Here is a 10,114-nt window from a genome sequence, read left to right as displayed (position 1 = left end):
TTGTCATCTCTAGATTATGTGATGATGTTGACAGCCCTTGCATTCCTTTTTCTTTTCTTTCCTTTTGCTCTTTCTTTCTTTTTCTTTTTCTTTAAGTTTTTGCCATAGGGTGTGCACACTCATCAGAGAGATAGAGAGATACAGATACAGGGAAAGTGAGAAATCACCCCCTAGGGTTTGGCCACACCACAATCCTTCTCCATTCTGCTCTTAGGATCTTGGACATGCACGCTCATGAACCCAGCGTGATTTTTCAAGCTACTACTACTCTAAGATTGAAACCATGGTTGGCTAGTGGAAGTCCAGTGCCTTAACCATCCCGCCACCTGCTGGCCTAACTCTTAATTTTTAAAATAAAGGACAGGTATTTTCTTTCAAAATAACCAGGACATCAGGCTTCTTTTAACTCCTTGGAAAGGCTTAGCTCCTTCCCTGTTGAGAGCTTTCTAGCACTGTTTTCTCTGGCTGAATCCCCTTGCTAGCTTCTCATTATTTGGATCTCAGTTTGTATGTCATCTCTTAACAGAAGCCCTGCCATCCTTTGATTTATATTAGAAAACCACTGTTCTCCATAACAACACTGTTTTTTTCCTTAATAATATTTTTTACCATTTCCATTCATTTAATTAATTGAAATTTATTTGTCTCCACAAGGGTAAGAGGTCATGTGCATCTTATCACTGTCTCCCCAGGGCTGGACCAACACCTTTAAAAATATTTGGTAGCGAACCCCAGACATAAGTGTGGAAGGGCTATGTTTTGTACAGGATCATTAAGTAGTTTATCTCACTTAATCACTAGAAAAATTACATGAATGAGTAGATACCAAATTTGATTTTTACTGAAAAGGAAGCCTATATTCAGTGACAGTAAGTAACTTGCTGAAGGATAATCAGCTAATAAGCTTGGAATGGAGATCTGAAACCAGGCATCCCCTACTCTATGGTTCTCATTAATAATAGCCAGTGTTGAGGTCAGCAGGTGGCATAATGGTTAAGGTGCTGGACTCCCATATGGCTGACCATGGTTTGAGCCCCAGGACCATCAACTTGAAAGTCACACCAAGTGTGTATGCATGCATTCAAAATCCCAGGAGGAAAATGGAGGAGAAGGGATTGTGGGATAACCATCTCCCTGGGGGATGATTTCTCACTTTCCCTCTCACTATTTCTCTCTCTCTCTCTCTCTCTCTCTCTCTCTCTCTCTCTCGTGCACTCTATAGCAAAAATCTTTAACAATTAATTAGCTATTGTTTATTAAATACTTTGTCCTAGGCCTATACAAAATGCTTTATAGACATTCTTTCATTTTAATATCCGTGATAATCCTATCAAGTTGTAATTACTGTCCTTACTTAACAATAAGGAAACAAAGACTCAGATAGATGAAATGACTTGCCAGAGGTCACACGCTTGGAAATAGTGAGGTTGAGACTAAAGGCCAGCTGAGTCTGACTCCAAAACCCTCACCTTTCCATCAGTTAGTATTATATCTCTTAGAACAGTGTCAGAAATATTAAGCCAAGAATAACACGAGGCTTTTCTTAAAAATATGTGTTTCATATTGTCCAAAAACGATGAAAGAGGAAGTGATAGGCTTGTTCTTAAGAACAATAGAATGCTATAACCAAAGGAGATGGAAAGCATATTTTCAAATTCAATCTTGTTTCTAAATACTCTATCAAAGGTAATGAACTGATGATAAGAAAAGAAAAAACTAAGGTAACTTAAGAAAATAATGAGGGAGATACAAAGCTAGGCGAGGAGACTGGAAAAGAACTCTTGGCTCTCCAAGTGATTTTGACTTACTGAGATACAAGTTCCATGAAGGCAGGGATATTGTTTAATTCATCCTAGGGCAGCTACTGTCACTTAGAAGGCACTATATGTGTATTTTATAAATGAACTAAGTTTTGTAGTTTAGTATTTGAGATTTTGACAAATTCTGCCAGTAGATTTTCCACACTGTTCTTCTACCTACTTTCATTAAGGTTGTCAGGTTGTATTCAACTGCTAGCTTGTACATTAAGTTAAAATCTAAGTTAGTGTGGTTAATGTAATCTTATATTTCTGGGTGACCCTTTGTATTCTGAGGAAAGTTAAGAACATGAGAAATGTAAGACCAGGAATGAGCAAGATATTTTTAAATGGCTGGATATTTACATTTTCAAATATACAAAGTGAGATCAATGAAGTACTTTCAGAGAGCAGTTTGTTTAACAGCATGGTTTAGAAGAATTTATCTAAGAGGAAACAAACAGTGTTCATCATCATCTTTTGTAACATTAATTGAACATTAATGTGCACAGGGGCTCTATGAGCAGTTTCAAGTGCTTTATCCTATTTTATTCTTATAGTAGCCCCATAAGGTAAGTACTATCATTCTCTTTCTTTTCTTTTCTTTCTTTCTTTTTTTGAGAGGTTTTTGCTATAGGGCGTGTGCACTCGCCAGAAAGACAGAGTGAGACATAGAGACAGAAAACGAGAAATCACCCCCCTGGGGGGGTGGCCATGCTGCAATCCCTTCTCCTCCATTCTCCTCTCAGGATCTTGGGCACACATGCACATGAGCCCAGTGTGAGTTTAAGCCACCAGGTCTGGGACTTGAACTGTGGTCGGCTACATGGGAGTTCAGCGACATAGCCATCATGCCAACTGCTGGTCCCTATCATTCTCTTTTCACAAGTGAGGAAAGTGTAGCACAGAGACGCTGAGAAACTAAATTGCCCTGGTCTAACTCCAAAGCATGGCTTCATCAGATCCTTATCTCATCACCATAGTGACTAAAGCTGTCAAAGAAATTAGAGACAATCTTATACTCACAAAATAAGGTACTGGGTTTCACTGAATCTTTACTTGTGTGAAAGAAGGGGAAGGAACCTTAGAAATGGAGGACAAGAGAGTTGCACAGTAACTAAAAATAGACTGTAGGTTAGATTGGCAACATCTAAAACATTTAAGGCCCAACTGCTGTGGTGGACTCTACTAGAACACTGCATTCCACAGGCTGGGACCACATGGGAGGCCAAGTTTCCATTCCTGGTCCAGTTCAAAGGTCAACTGCAGCATCATGTACCTGCAATCTTAGCCAGTCCAGGAGATTGAGGTAGGAGGATAGCAAGCTCAAGGCTGGCCTGGGCAACATAGTGAGAGACTGTAGGAAAAGAGAATCAGGCCTGGTGGTGCATACCTATGGATCCAACTGGGAGGCTGAAGCAGCATGACCATGACAAAAAGATCCAGTCTTTTTAGAAAAAGAGAGCCTTTAGAACCAAAATCTTTCAGGGGGGAGGGCTGATAAAGACTCGCCTAAGGGAACCAGCAGTTAGTGTAATGGCCCTGTCGCTGGACTCCCACGTAGTCGACTGCGGTTCGCGTCCCGGACCAGGTGACTTAAAACTCACGCCGGGCGCGTGTGCGTGCGTGCCCAAGATCCCGAGAGGAGAATGGAGGAGAAGGGATTGAGGCGTGACCATTCCCCCGGGGGGTGATTTCTCGCTTTCTGTCTCTTTGTATCTCTCCGTCTGTCTGGCGAGCGCACGCACCCTATAGCAAAAAACCTCTCAAAAAAAAAAAAAAAATCGCCTAAGAAAAGAGAATCTCAGCCTCCAGTTGACCAATATAATATGTAGACTAACACAAGAAAGCGTTTTTTTTAAATCTTTTATTATGTGGAATAGAATCAGCAGATCCATTTTCTATTATAACACACTTAAATGAAGGGGATAGCACTCTTGAGAGGATTAGCTAGGATTATAACATGCATACAAAAGTACTGATGCTTATACATGGTTAGCTGCATTGGAACTAGAATTTCTATCAGTCTCTTCTGCAGGATGGATTCCTTCCATTAATGCCTAAAATTATATTCTAAACAAATTTCCTTTTCACTAATTACTACATGTGTCCTTCCATTTAACTGACTTTTACTGAGCACTTATTGTATCTTCAGCACTGAGCTTGGTCACCACTTTGCTCTTCTACGTATGCTCAGGTTCTTTTTAATTTTTTTAGAAGTTTTTTTCCATAGAGTACATGTGCTTGTCAGATAGACAGAGAGAGACAGCAAGAGGGAAAGTAAGAAATCACCCCCCCCAGGGGGGATCCTGCAAGCTCTTCTCCTCCATCTTCCTCCTGGAATTCAGGGCACACATACAGACACCCCTGGCAAGTGTCTCAAGCCTCTGCATCTTGGACTCAAACCATGGTCAACCATGTGGAAGTCTAGCACCTTAACCACTATACCACCTGCTGGCCCTAGCCCAGATTCTTAAATACAACTCAGTTGCTTAGATAAATCTGATTCTGTATCCTAATCACAACTATAGTTCCTAACTGTTTTTCAGGTAACTTTCATAGGTATTTTCAAATTACATTAACCACACTAACTTAGATTTTAATTTGATGTACAAGCTGACAGTTGAATATAACCTCACAACCTTAATAAGAGTAGGTTGAAGAACAATAAGGAAAACCTACTGGCAGAATCTGTCCAAGTTTTAGATACTAAACTGCAAAAGCATACAATGTTTAGAAAGACAATTATGCCCATTCTTCTATCAAAACACTCAAAAAATTATTTATAATGCTTTGTAGCCTGTCATGGACAGGAAATAGTCTAAACATTCAAGCACATGAGTAAAACTGCTGACCATTCAGAATATTCTATCATGGTATTTGACAATGCTGGGCATTTAGCCATTAACTAGAAGAATGAGTATGTCTAAATTACCTAACCGTTTGAATGAAATTTACACAGAGCAATAAAGGAAGCATTGTTATCTGTGTCTATTTCCATTTCAAAAGCCTGAGCTATGTTCTGTCTATAAAATAGTTTTGTTATTCTTAGCAAGAGATGGGTGTTCTCTATGGCCCACACAAATGTGGTACCCATCCACGTGGAACATGGCTTTGGAGTATGTGAAGGCAGATCCATGGGCATGAATCATGTGGTGCAAGAATCATATCAAAAATGTCGTGCTGTGCTGGTATAATAGCCCAGGTAGTGCCTGGCACTGGGTAAGTGGAATAGATAGAAATATAACTAGCTCATTGGTAGTTCATATACCCAGGAGTTTATAGATATGTATTACATGATGGTGGTAAATTCTCTCATCCATAAATTGAAACTGACAAATTTAACAAAATTAGTTCAGTGTACCTTGTCTATCTATTAATATCCATTTATGTAAAAATATTTTACTTTAATAATAAAATACAGCTAATGATTCTGTTTGGTTTCTTAATTTAAATATTATTTTAAAAGACAGCTGAATCACTGTAATTTATTCAATTTTGCAGTGCTCATCTCCACCAAATTATGCATAATTTTTTGGACGTGGCCCTTTAAATATTTTACAAACTGACAAAATGTGAGAGTGAGGCCACTTATCATTGAGAGACATCACCATATAATATATTAAATTTGTATTTCAGAGTATTGGATTTTAAAATACATAAAGGATAATTATTAGTTCATTATTATTTCATTCTCAAAATCTATGTAAAGCATTTAGAATCTGATCCTATAGGGTACAAAAATATTTGTTTCTATATCCACAATGTTTGTCACACTTCCTGACACATTACAAGTCCTCTATAAGTTTCTGTTTAATGCACGCATGTCAGTTATTCCTCGGGTGTCATCTGTTGAGTGTGGAGTGCTCCATTTCCCTAACCCATCTGTATATTTGAAGGGACATCAGCTGGAATAACCATCCTAGCTTTTTACCTTCCTGTGCCTTACTCCACCCCCGGGAGGAGAAATAAGTTATCTACTGGTGGGGCATATACACTGAGCTACAGTTCTCAATTAGGAAGAGTCAACCTACACTAAAAGGTCATATGTATGGAAAACAGTTTGGTGGTTTCTTAAGTTAAACACAGATTACCATATAACCCAGACATTCCATCCATTCCATCTATTCAAAGCATTGGCAGCAGGTACTGAAACACATACTTGAACATGAAAATTCATAGTAGCACTATTCAGAATAGTCAAAAAGTAGAAACAGTCCAACTGTCCATCAATGGATAAAAGGATAAACAAAGTGTGGTCTATCTACACAATGGCATATTGTCTTGTCAAAAAGGAACAAAATACAAAATAATATATATGCTATAACATGGATACACCCTCGAAAGCCTTATCTTAAAAGAAAGAAGCTAGTCACAGAAAGCAATATATTGAATGATTCCTTTCATATGAAATGCCCAGAGTGGATAAACAAATAGAGAAAATTGATTAGTGGTTCTCAGGGGCTTAAGAAAGGAGGAGTTGAGAGAGATGTAACTGCTTTATCATAAGGGGTGGTGAAAATATTTTAGAGCTAGATAGAGGCAGTGATTACACAACATTGTGAATGCATTACATGCTGCTTAATTTTGCACTCTAAAATGGTTAAGAAATGAGCCAGCAAGTGGTGTGGAGGTTAAGGTAGCTAGATCTCACATGGCTAACCACACAGTTTGAGTCTTGGACCCAATGGCTTGAAAAACACACTGGGTGTGCATGCCCAAAATCCCAGGGAGAATGGAGAAAAGATTTTGGAGTGGCCATCTGGGAAGTGATTTCTCACTTTCATTCTCTATCTCTTTGTGTCTCTCTCTGATGAGCACATGTGCCTGATAGAAAAAATATCATTTTAAAACAGGTTAAAAGGGTAAATTTTACCTTATATGTATCTTACCACAATAATAAAAAATAAAAGTGAGCATGAGAACTAGGGATTTATTTTTTTTTCTGTCCCTTTTTTTTTTGGAGAGGTTTTTGCTATAGGGCGCGTGCGTTCGCCAGACAGAGAGAGACAGAGAGACAGAAAGTGAGAAATCACTCCCCAGGGAGGATGGCCACACCGCAATCCCTTCTCCTCCATTCTCCTCTTGGGATCTTGGGCACGCATGCACATGCACCTGGTGTGAGTTTTAAGCCACCGGGTCCGGGACGCGAACCACAGTCGACGACGTGGGAGTCCAGCGACATAGCCATTATGCTAACTGCTGGTCCCTTCTGTCCCTTTTTGTCAAGGATCAGTAAGAGGCCTCATCCCAAGTGAATAAAGCTGAACCTGTGGACTCAACCTTTCCCAGGAGTTTGCTGTCCCAATGTCTGAACTTGAGGAATGTGGCAGAGTTCAATTGTCAGCAAACCCTCTTCACTAGAGATCTAAAGCCAAGTTTTATTAGTAATACTACTGGCATTCTGATATCCTCTTGAATATTACTGCTCAACCAACTTTTAACTTGGAAAGAATGGAATGTTATTCATAAGCACCCAAAACAAAACTGAAATATTGGACAAGCATGGTTCTCATAGATTCATCCAACTCCATGATTAAAAGGTTGAACAGTAAATATTTAAAGCTAGAGCTTGACCTGTAGGGACTCTTCCACTACAGCTTATTTTCCAAGGATCACAAAGGTACACTGAGCATGTGCTCTTCAAAGATGACAACGAAGAAGACAATTTTTCTGGCTCAAGATACTGAGACAATGCAGTCACAAAGCCTTCATTTGGGATTTTCCTAGTTCAGACATTCAAGCCTCTCATGTATCCACCCAGTGGGATCTGAGAATCATACCAAGGGTTTTACTTTGAGTTAGTGGTCAAGCCAGAATCAACAGACTGAAGAACCTAGATCCTTGAAGTCCTGTTTTAATTATAACATACATTAGCTCAATGCCAGCAATCTCCAGGTATCTATTTTTTAAAGAATTTATTTAACTGTATTTATTATTTTTTAAAATTTTACCAGAGAGTGAAACAGAGAGAAAGAGAAAAGGAAAGTGAGAAAGCAAGCCACCAGGTCCAGGACTTGAACCATAGTCAGCCATGTGGGAGTCCAGCATCTTAACCACCTGTCACCTGCTGGCCACCAGGTATATTTTCTTAAAGATCTTAGAACACATCCTTACTATGCTACCATCTAGTGGACCTTTCACAATTTCTAGAAGATGTAGGATCTAGCACTATTTTTTTTGAGTATTACTGTATTTATTATTTTATGATTTGTTCCACCATGATAATTTCATTATCTAGCATAAAGAAAAATCAAAGCATAATTTCTTTTTTAAAAAAATTCACAGAATTTTTAATTGACAAATGAATAGATGTATATATGTATGGTGTACAATATGTTACACTGTGAAATGAGTAAATCAAGCTCATTAATGTTATCTGTCACCTCATATACTTATCATTTTTTTGTGATGAGAACAAAATTTTTCATTAGCAATTTTCAGGCATGTCATACATGATTTTTTTTTTAATTTTCTTTAATTTTTTTTGAGAGGTTTTTGTTATAGGGCATGTGCACTCTCCAGAAAGACAGAGAGACAGAAAGAGAGAAATCACCCACCAGGGGGATGGCCATGCCACAATCTCTTCTCCATTCTCCTCTTGGGATCTTGGGCACGCATGCACACACGCCCAGCGTAAGTTTAAGCCACCGGGTACAGGACTTGAACCAAGGTCGACTACATGGGAGTCCAGCAACACAGCCATTACGCTAACTGCCGGTACCACATGAATGTTAACAATAATCATCAAGCTGTACAACAGGCCTCCACAGCAAATTCTGTCTCTGCTGATTTGGGGCTGCATGACCTCGAATAAGTTCATCAAACTCATTGAGCCTCAACTTCCTCACCTGTAAAATGGAGATATTGGCCTAACATACTTATAAGATGAACTGGAGACTTGAATGAGATTTGTTCCACGTTTTTACATGGCACCTGACACACAGGGGATGCTTCACGCCTATTAGTGTGTACCCTCTGTGATAAGATTGTTCTCCATCCTTGAATGGGGGATGGAAGATTAGTTACATTATAAAGGCTTTTTTGTTTTAATGACCATGATACTTGTCTTCATCTTTTTGGCTAACTTTAACTTTTCTTACAGTACACAAGTGACAAAAGTATAAATGACACTCCACCCCCAATATAACCACTACCAACAGTTATGTGTTAGATATCCAGATAAACAAACAAAACCATGTTCACCTACATTTGAGTTTCCTTTTTAACAAAATGGGATAACAGTATATGAGAGGACTTCAAAAAGTTCTCAGAAAATGAAATTTAAATACAAATTTATTTTGATGTGAAAAATCTTGAAATTCACACATGTGAATTTTCCATGAACAGTTTGAAGACCCTTCATATATGGTATGGTAAAACTTGCTTGTTTAATTTAATTATGTATATAGTAGCCAAGTTTTCAAGTTTATAGGAAGCTAGATAGATAGATCTTCAGCATATTTTACTAGCTACATAATGCTACAAAGTAGAGAATTACCACAGTTATGCAACTGTTTTCCTATGGAGGCCATTCAGTTTCCTTCCAGTTTTTAAATATCCCAAATAACAAAAAAATAGATTTTTGTGTAAATATCTTTATAAAGTGATATTTTTTTCTATTCAAATAATTCCCAGAAATAGGATTACTTAGTTGAATATGTATGCATTTAGATGTTAATACATACTGCCACATTAATTTCTCAATAAGTCAGTCATTAGCTCCTCCCATGAGTAGGGTAGAAGAAAACTTTTGTTTCACACCCTTGACAAATGTAAACATTATTTATCTGGTTTACATGGGCCAGTGAGATGACGTCTCACTTTAATTTGCTATTACCTGATGATTAATGGAATTGAGAACTTTTCAATTTTCATATTTTCCCTATGGATAGTAATTCATTTTTCTTTCAGTTTTTTTAATATTTCATATAAATGCTTCAATAAATGTGTATTCTCCTTTAAACTGCTTGTTCAAATCTTTCATTTATTTATCCATTAGGTTAATTTTTTTCCTTATGAATTTGTGGGAGTATCGTCCTTTCTTCTGTCAGATGTATGCATATATTTTCTCACAACTGATTAATATATTGGCTTGTCAGAATAGTCATGATACATTTTTGCATAGAAAAACAGAAAAAGTAGGTCATGACTTTTCCAATAGCCCATACATATTTTCCTATACTGCTTTCTAAAACTAAAATACTTCTCTTTTTTACATATCATCTTTAATATAATTAGAATTTACCTTTCTATAAATTGTAAAGAGGTATTCTATTTTTATTTTCTTCTAACACCATACATTGAAGAAGCCCTCT

This window comes from Tupaia chinensis, unplaced genomic scaffold (genome assembly GCF_000334495.1).
Source record: "Tupaia chinensis unplaced genomic scaffold, TupChi_1.0 Scaffold000706_1, whole genome shotgun sequence".
Lineage (NCBI taxonomy): Eukaryota > Metazoa > Chordata > Mammalia > Scandentia > Tupaiidae > Tupaia > Tupaia belangeri.
Note: the sequence above shows the minus strand (reverse complement) of the source record.